Source organism: Lichenostomus cassidix, chromosome 3 (genome assembly GCF_008360975.1).
Source record: "Lichenostomus cassidix isolate B80296 chromosome 3, HeHo_3.0, whole genome shotgun sequence".
Taxonomy (NCBI): Eukaryota; Metazoa; Chordata; class Aves; order Passeriformes; family Meliphagidae; genus Lichenostomus; species Lichenostomus cassidix.
Genome location: NC_139483.1, coordinates 51,023,083 through 51,032,553, shown reverse-complemented (window position 1 = coordinate 51,032,553; position 9,471 = coordinate 51,023,083). Strand labels below are relative to the sequence as shown.

At 38.7% G+C, this 9,471-nt stretch overlaps 1 protein-coding gene across 2 annotated transcripts in view; it reads right to left on the bottom strand.

The window, feature by feature from the left end:
• Positions 1-9,471, bottom strand: part of AIG1 (androgen induced 1) — a 123,471-nt gene that overhangs the window by 101,750 nt on the left and 12,250 nt on the right. The gene's annotated exons all lie outside the window — the stretch shown is intronic.

Sequence of the window (9,471 nt, the reverse complement as noted above, 5' to 3'; positions counted from 1 at the left end):
AATAAAAGAGGTTTTTCATATCTGTTTTTTTCATAGGCCATCATATTTATTTAGATCAAAAAGAGGAGTAAGATTTACAATAGAGATGTTCCCTACCAGTGGCTATTTCATAAGAAGGCAAAATAGTACATCTGTTAACTTCACTGTTGCATAATAGTACTGGAGGAGCAACCAAGAGCAAAGCAGACAAATCCACAGCAATTTACTCCTCTGTAACCCAAACCAGCGCTTTAAATTCAGCTTGAAAAATATACAGGAAACACTACCGTAGCTGGACAAAACTAAAACAAAAGCAATTCCTTTGTGGTAAGATATACTTAGTAAGCAGACTGCTACATTCTGCACATCTTGCCATTTTTGGATTAAGCCTCTGGTGAAGAAAACTGCAGAGAAATAAGGCCTAGGGCATTGATGCAACATGAACATTGCAAAAACATCACACTGAACACAACTGCCTAGTCAACCACAGGCAGAAAAAAGGACTCCAGTGTTTGGGAAGGTAACCAGACTCGTAAGGGCCAAAACCAAGTAACTAAATTACAAACACTTCCCCATAATAAATAAAATTATGGTTTTTGCTACACACCTTATTTTTATTATACTGGGAAATGGTGACTAAAATTGTGTGCATTTATTTTATTTCTGTTAGATAAGTAACATGACTGGCGATAGGCTGGAATACACTAAAATATCTCCAAGCAGAACTCTGAACTGTTTTAACCAAATAAATTATCTTACTTTGGATGTGTTGCAAATGCAAAGAACAGCTTAAAACAACACATTATGAATTTAAATCACACACTGAACAAATGGAAAGTTTTCTGTAGTAAGTAAAATCAGATTTAGTGTTTCTTTTCACTATGGTCTACAAGATTTTAGAGGCAGTAGATATTATCCTCCCACATCTCATTGTTATTTGCAGGTGAGTAGGAGGAAAACCAGTTTTCCTACTTTTTAACTCCCAGCTGGTTTCTCACTGAATTGATTTCTCTTCATTTTGTGTGAATGAAATAGTTACTGAACTATCCTAATGAATAACTAGAAGAAATACTTTCTCTGCATGTGTAAAGAAAAGCAGAGTTGTCAAAAAAGCAATTAATACTGAAGGAAACTCTTAACTCTGGTGCTTGACCATTACCTTTAGTAGTTCTGTGATGTGGTTCCTGTTAAAAATTTCAATAGCACACTCTCCATCTAGATTTAACAAGCGCTATTGAAAAATCTAGATGTGTAGTACACGCTAATAAAAGTATCCAAAAATATGCTGTACTGGTATACGTGACGGAGTTATGAGTGTGTTACATTATCACACATCCAGCAAACAGGATTATGACCAGTGAGATCCTTAGCAGATAGCGTGATTGAGCAGTTCTGCACAAAATAACACAAAGAGATGGCTGTGTACTCATAGAAGAGTGGAGGTTTACAACTTATCAGTCAGAACTTAGGTGGACAAAGTCCTAGGAAACCTGGGTCAGCGCTGAACATGATCTGAGCAAGGGACTGGACTAGATGACCTCATGGTTTATCTTCCAATGTGAGTGATCCTATGATTACATCAAGTCTGGGGCTTCATGTAAGGGAAAGTGTTTAGTTTCATCAAGGATTATGAAATCTCGTTTGCAAAATTCATGTATCTCTTGAATGACTCCAGCTGATCACAAAATTTTAAACACTTCTAAACTATATCTTAACAATTTACTGAAGGACTTTTTCTATGTTGTTACAGGTTTAAGCTTCACAGTAGGATGCAGGTGAACAGACACTGCAGCAATAGCATTTGCTCTTGTATAAATGTCTTCCTGCTGGTAAGCCTCCAAACATGTTACTCAGAGGGATATAAAGGAGTCAAGAGACACAGACCAACTGAAGATCTGAGTGAAAAATTGTATACTAGACTATCACTAACTAATAGGTCCTCAGTAAAACCTGGTTGCTATTTTACATGCTTATACAGAAACAACAAAAATAAATTCAAAGTTGTCACCCATGTAAATCTGGAAATCATTCTGCGATTGCAACATCTGCAACTTGACAAGCTCAACTCACCCATTAGAATAAAGAGGAGTTATCTGTGCATGTTTAGGCATGTACCTTACTGACATTCAGCAAGAGTGAAGACAAGTAGCTGATTCTTTCATTGACATTTTTTATCTAAACAGGTCAGGAAGTTTTTTACATACACACATACCAGAACAGCCTTTTAAACCTCTCTAGTGACTGTACAAAATCTGTTTCTATCTCCACAAAACCAAAAGACATTGAAACCAATAGCTTTGTCTTTTACAAGTAATTTTACAGTCCATTGTTCTTCAGTCATAGAAAGAATTCTTACTCACACCATGTTAAACTTCTGGTTCACATTAAAGGGATGTTATCCATTCTCTGGTGAGGTCCTCATCATGGAATTTTTTCCTGGATCCACCTTGCTGGTGTTAGCAGCAAACTAACACCAATTCAGCTTTTAACCAAGATGCACAATGTTGATAAAAAAATTATCACTTCAGTATCAGCCAGGCAAGTTGCACATGAAATACAGCACCAATGTAATTTCTTGAAAAGGCTTATTAAAGTTTTGCAGGTAGTCTTTCCAAAAGCAAATGGTTTGTTATGAAAGGGCTTATCAACTGGGAGAATACTTTAAGGATTTGAATTGTCATAGGTGGTTGTTAATATATGTGTGCAATATACACAAGACAGTAACAAACTAGGATGAAATTTTCTTTTCACTTTGTTGAGTCTTCTGTCAATTAAAATGTAAGAGGCAAGATACAAACACAACCAACGTTATTTTCTCCATTGCTGATAACATCTGAACCCAAAACTTCAGTTTGTCTTGACATACTGGAGTCTTCCAGTTTAATACCTTGAACATGCATCAAAAGGAGTCTATCATTCCTCACCATTGCTCCTGAAAACTAGAGCTAGAATCCTGAATGTTCACGCCTATTTAGGGCACCATAATTACGTTTATTTCAGCCTGCAGAGACAAATTCAGCTAAAAGAAAGAACAAGAACAAAAAGACTGTGGTAGGAAGACTGCTGCTACCTTTCCCCTTACAAGAAGTTCAGTTCTATATAGCCTACCTATACTCCACAAACAAGATTCAACCACTCTCATTATTCGTCCTGTTTGGGGGGATCTTTCTCCTTTATTTGGCCCTGTAGTACACCCTGGATGGATCTCACACAATATGCAGTGTTCTCTGAGATTTCTACTTGTGCTGGTTTTGGATTGGATAAAGTAAATTTCCTTCATAGGAGGTAATATGGGACTATGTTTTAGACAAGTGTTGTAAAGTGATGAAAATTGATGTTTTGATAACTGCTGAGCAGTGCCTGCACCAAGTCCAGGCTTTTTCTGCCTCTCACACTGCCCTACCAGTGAGGAGGCTGTGGACGCACTACAAGGTGGGAGAGGACAAGCCAAGAGACCAGTGGGATATTCCACGCCATTTATATATTCATTATACAAAGCAGAGGGAAGAAGAAGGAAGAGGACGATGTTCGGAGTGATGGCGTTTGTCTCCCTCCCCGAGTAAGCATGATGAGTGATGGAGCCCTGCTTTCCTGAAGATGGCTTAACACCTGCCTGCCCAGGCAAAGTGGCAACAAGCTCCTTGTTTTGCTTTGCTTGTGGGCATGGCTTTTGCTTTTCCTATTGAACTGCCTTTACCTCAACCCACAGGTTTTCTCACTTTTACCCTTCTGATTCTCACCCCCATCCCACCACAGGGGGATGAGCGAGGGCTGCGTGGTGTTCTGTTGCTAGCCGGGGTTAAATCATGACAGTACTCCACTACTGCTGGTGGTTACTGAAATTTAACTGCAGCATAGTTTCTGGAAAACCTCATTTTTCTAAGCATAGGGCACATGAAAGCATAGAAAAAGTCTACATGGAGGACTTTCAGATAAGCCACACTGAAGGGCCATAACCAATTCATCTACATATTGTCAGGTAAAATTTGGCTGCTGTTTTGTTTTTCTTTTATTAATTTTTTCCTTGATGTTCAGAACATTTGGTAAAATATCCTACAATATATATTAAGGCAAAAAATGTTCTCTAATGCAGTTAAACAATACTGTATTACTGATTTATTTGAAGAAACTCTGAAGAAAAATTACAGCTGCTATTTCAGCAGAGTCTCTACAACCATTTAACATTTACCAGGACTTTAAAAGAAACTGAAAAGGAAACCTAGTAGAATTCATAGCACAAGCTACAAAGCAGTAGAAAATCATATCTTACCTGAGGATATCATCCAGTGAAGTAACAATAGCTAATTTTATTGTCAATTTTATAGATAAATGGAAGCCCAGAGAATTTACTAACTCCCTGTGATGACATCTTAAAGCTCAGGACACTTTGAAAGAAGACAGTCAAAATTCTTGACTGAGCAAGATTCATTAAATAATCCTTTTGACCTTGATAGAAGACAGTTGGCAGAAATTCTTCAGGATTTGATTATCTCCCTCCCCTATAGACATCTTTGAATGCTCATACTTAAATATAGACATGCACACTTCTAAATGAACACCACTTACATCTTTCTCTTGCTGATAAAGCAATGCCCATATGATAATTCTAACATGGAAAAAAAAATTCAGTTACAGATCTTGACAAGGAGTGCAAAAATTTAAACAACTGCTTCAGTTTGCTTGTTTACCAGATTAAACAGGTATTTTTAAATGGTATCTGCTTCATGGAAGAAGGAAAATTAGACCAAGGCTGGATAAAGTCTATGCCTTGAACCTTCAATCTCCTCTATGTTTACACACAAAGTGAAGAGAAGATGTGAGCAATATCAGATGATAACAACGTGTACTCATATTGATAAAATGTAAATGGCAACACAGGGTGCAAGCTAGAGGCCTTAAAACCAGATGAGGAATACACAGAAATTCAAGTGGTAACGAAGTTACATCCTTATTTGGAAAAGAGTAGAACAATAATAGAACTAGCCTAATTTTCAAAGTAAAATTGTTAGAAGCAAATCTGGACTATGATTAATAGAATACGAACACCTAAAATTCTTTTGCTGCCATGATTGTTTACTACTAATTAAGCAGGTAATTTTTTTCACACTCCATTTGCAGCAACGTCTTCTGTTTGAAGTGTTGTGAAGATGTTGTGTTTGTCCAACACATTCACTTGTAAATTTCACTTTTTGATGGTTCTACACTTTGATCAATTCAGTGCCTTTCATGACTTCAAGAAAACCCGATTTTAGAGACTTATGCAATTTCCTGAGAACTGGCCATATGAAACATCTGATGACCTCTAACTTTGGCTCTTTACACTGTTGTCCATGTCACAGTTGAGGTGAGAAAAATAAAGCTGTGGAAAAGTAATATCAAGGATAAATATTAATACTGCTTCCTTTTGTGGCTGTGGTTCTTTATAAAATACTTGGACATACCTCATGAATGGCAGAGGTATGAAGCACAGCTTGTTCACAGACACACAAGAAAATGAAGAGGGAAGGAAGGATGTTTATAATGAAAGTAAGCCTGATAGCTTTTAGCTTAAAGCACTAATTAGATTAATTACTTAGGATGTAGATTTTCAACTGATAAAAATTTGGAAGTCATTGTCCTATGATTAGAGATTAAAATGGCAGCCACTCTCAAAATCAGGTGTATCTGGAAGCCATCTATGTTTAACTGGCATTCTGCAGAAGCAGATACTCCTTATCTGACTGTAAGAGCAAAGGCTCTTAGGACAGCACAGAACAAACCAAGCACTAGGACAAAGTAAAACACCTGACACTAAAATTGACTCTCTGATTCTAATGGTTATTAGGGTTCATGCCTTTTTGATATTCTTCTAAGAGAAAACTTTAGATCTTCAGACTTTCTTTTTAGACCATTCACTTTAATGAAGACAAAGAGCTTTTTAGGGCACATAGCTCTAAGAGATACTGGGGAATCATTCAGAAAATACTGATTTCAAGCTCTGGGATGGGAATGTGAAAAATGTACACTGCCTTCAGCCACCCCTGAGCATCACTGCCAACCAGTGACTATAGCAGCAACGAAACATGGCCCTGACACACAAATGCCAGTGGTACGTAGGCTTTGCCTTCACATAACCACAGACTGCAAAATACACTATGAAATAAGGGCACTCACAAAATTCCAAAATCAGAAAGGCTGCCAGAACAACACATTCCTCTCCAAAGCATGCACACAGCTGCCTCAGCCCAGCTTATGAGATGGAACCTTCATGCAGAAGGGCCCAGATCAGGAAATCAGGGACTTGATCCATGAGGATCTAGGATGGTTGAAATACTGACCATACATCTTTGCAATCTCCTTCACTGCAAATCACTGATCCTTTATGAATTTTCAAACAAATAATGAATATTGGGAGCAAAAAATTGTCCAGCACAGTGAAGCAATAATCCACGGACATAAAACACATTCCGCATTTCTCTCCTCATTCAACTCTGCAGCTACAAGAAGACAGTAGCACAGTAAACAAGCCTCCTCCTCCTCAACACACTTCAACTCATTCTTCCCACACACAGCTGCCACTATCATGCATATTTCAAAGCCTCCATCTGGGCTTGACAACTGTACCTTCCTTTCTTACAGCCAACAGAAATACACGTCCTACTCAAACAGGCATGGATGATATTGCGCTGTTTATTTCAGAAAAGAAGCTGTTCCACAAGTAGGTCATGTGGGTGGAAGCCTCCATGCTAACCTACATGTTCACCGCATAGGTTAGAGCTACCCTACATTCATTTTTCCCTCTTTCTAGCTGGAAATTGTCTTCAGGTAGCATGTGAGGATTCGTGGTACATGTCCAGGCTGCTGAATGCCTGGTTCTTCTGCATAAACACCTACTGTTCGCACAGGGATTAACTTCACAGTATACACCCAGCAGGTTCAACATTTCCCAGAGATTCTTCATTTATGCCACATATGCTACACAGTGCAGGTACACCTCCTTCTGTCCAGAAGTATGTCCATAATTCCAACAGCTGTTGCAGACTGAGGATATCCTGAACTCAGCATGCACACAGGCAGATCTACAGCCTATGGCCTCATCTTTTTTCTTTTAAGGTCAACTCGCCTTGCTGGAGCTATGCCTCTTGAAGTGCTGCTGCAGCAACCACACACAACTCTGCACCCACAGCAGCAGCCTACGCTCTACCATTTAAATAGCTGCGTCTCTTCCTCTCTCCCTCACCAGCAGCCTGGACTCAGCTCACCCTTCCTGCACCATCAAATGCACTCGCCCACATTCAGCACATAAATATGCACCCTGCCTCTCCCCACCTCTTGTTTTGCAGCAGCTGGGTAGGCATAGGCTGAGGACAGTGCCTGTCACAACACCAAGGAGGGCTAAAGCTCACCAAGACTGTGGTTCTTATCTTGGACAGCAGAGGAAGGTGGGGCCAAAGTGGAGTTGGGATGCTCCTGCTTCACCAGGGGGGTTGCACCTGGGTTCATTCACACCTGATGGCAACATCCACACAATCCCTGTATCTTTGTGAATAGGAGGAGCAGCAGCAGCAGAAGTCACCAGGTGAGACAGGGCAGACTGGAGGTGATGCTTAACAACCCGGGAAGAGCAGGTTGAATAGCCAGTCTCACCTCCAGCCCCACCCTGCAAAAAACCACAAAGGCTGAACAGAAGTAATCTGTGGGCAGCCTCTGCCCCACATCACCTCCTGAACCACCTGAGATTAACAATGTTTTAACATACAGATTACACAACTCAGGTAATTCCTAAAGGATTTTAATGACTATATGTCCAGCCCATTTCAGTGTCTTGTTTGCTGGCATTGTATTTGGTTCAAATCACACTTATCTGAAGAGAGATGTGAGGCTTAGTTAGCTAATATTTCTTAAGTGCTTTGAGATCTTGTAATAAAAGGTGCAATGGCACTATAAAGGTAGATTTTAGCAAGATGCGATCAGAAGATGTTAATTTTTTTCAAAAGATCTATATCTATCTACATGTGTACTGCTTCTTTCTTGGAATAAGGAGAACAAAGGAGATGGTACACATGTAAGCATCCCTAAAGAGAACAGACAACACTGATCATTTACAATGGTCAATCAGCTGTTTATACTATTTACCTATACTTTCTTTTGGGAAGACCACCAAAGAGAAAAACTGCAAAACAAACTCCAGTGGAAAGATACTTTCCACCCACCGTACTCATTCATTTTAGGTCACATGGAAAAAGATGTGACCTAGATCTTCTGCCACTATGCAGGCATTACCTGTCTTCCTACTTTAACAGCATTTCCAACAAACTGAGATATGGCCTTAATTTTCCTTAAGCTGATCATACAGGTTTAAAATTTTTTCTTTGATATTTATCATAGTGCTTCGGAGGTCACCCAGGCATTTTATGCAGACTGCTGGTACACTTAATCATTTCAGTGTCTTCCTGCAGTAAATCAGAAGACATTATATTAATAAAAGATGGGTCTGTTCCAGGTCTGATTCAGAATGCTGAATCCCCATCTACCTGGCTTAAAGAGAGTCCTTTAAAAAGGTCAGTTTACTCTATGGAATTCTGAGTATCAAGGATATGTCTTCTCTCACACAAGATATATACACTTGAGACCAGCACGAAGACACTGGAGTGATTCAGAATGAGAGCTCAAGGCTGTCTGCACCACAACCTAGCCAAAGAGACCTTGTCTGAAAATACACCACTGAGATGCAGGCACACCATGCAAATAAGTATCACATAAAACATGTTTTCCTCCATCACTACAGTTCTTTATCTGGCAAATACTGTTTGGTCACATTCACTTAGCACAAGAAACAAGACAGGCAAAGTACAAGGTCTACAAGGGAAAAGCCAGAAGTGAACTTCTCTTACACCATATTATTCTTATTTGGTCCCTTCGTCAAAATACTTATTAATCCCTGTAATCAGGTTGTACGTAATTTAAAAAAAAAAAGAAAGAAAAAGAAAGGTTAAATAGTTGTTATTTTCTGGGCTTGGATTTATCACATCCTCTTCTGACTCTCACTTTTATATTGCAAATTTAAGTTTGCATTGACTATCTCACACCACACAGGTACAATTCCTATGAAATAAGGTAACATTTATGATTAAGTCACAACTTTCAGTGTTATGCTTCTCTTGTGACATTGGTCTGGCCCTTGCTAAAAGAAAATTTAATACATACAGTTGACAAAATATTTCTCAGTAACAACTCACTGCAATGGCTGATTCCTTTGTGACATAGTTTTGTCTGAGTATTTTAATGAAGACAATCAAATGTAGTGTTTTCACTTGATCAGTTCAACTGCACTAAAACCATGAATTTGAAATACTTTTTCTAAATCTTTCTTTTTTCTCACAACAAATTGCAAGATTGACTTTTTTTTCTTCCCATCTGGAACAAATTCATAATTTCTAAATTTACAATCACACCAAAAGAGGCATTAAAAAAAACAACAAAAAATCCCCACAAAAAAACTCCTTCAATATT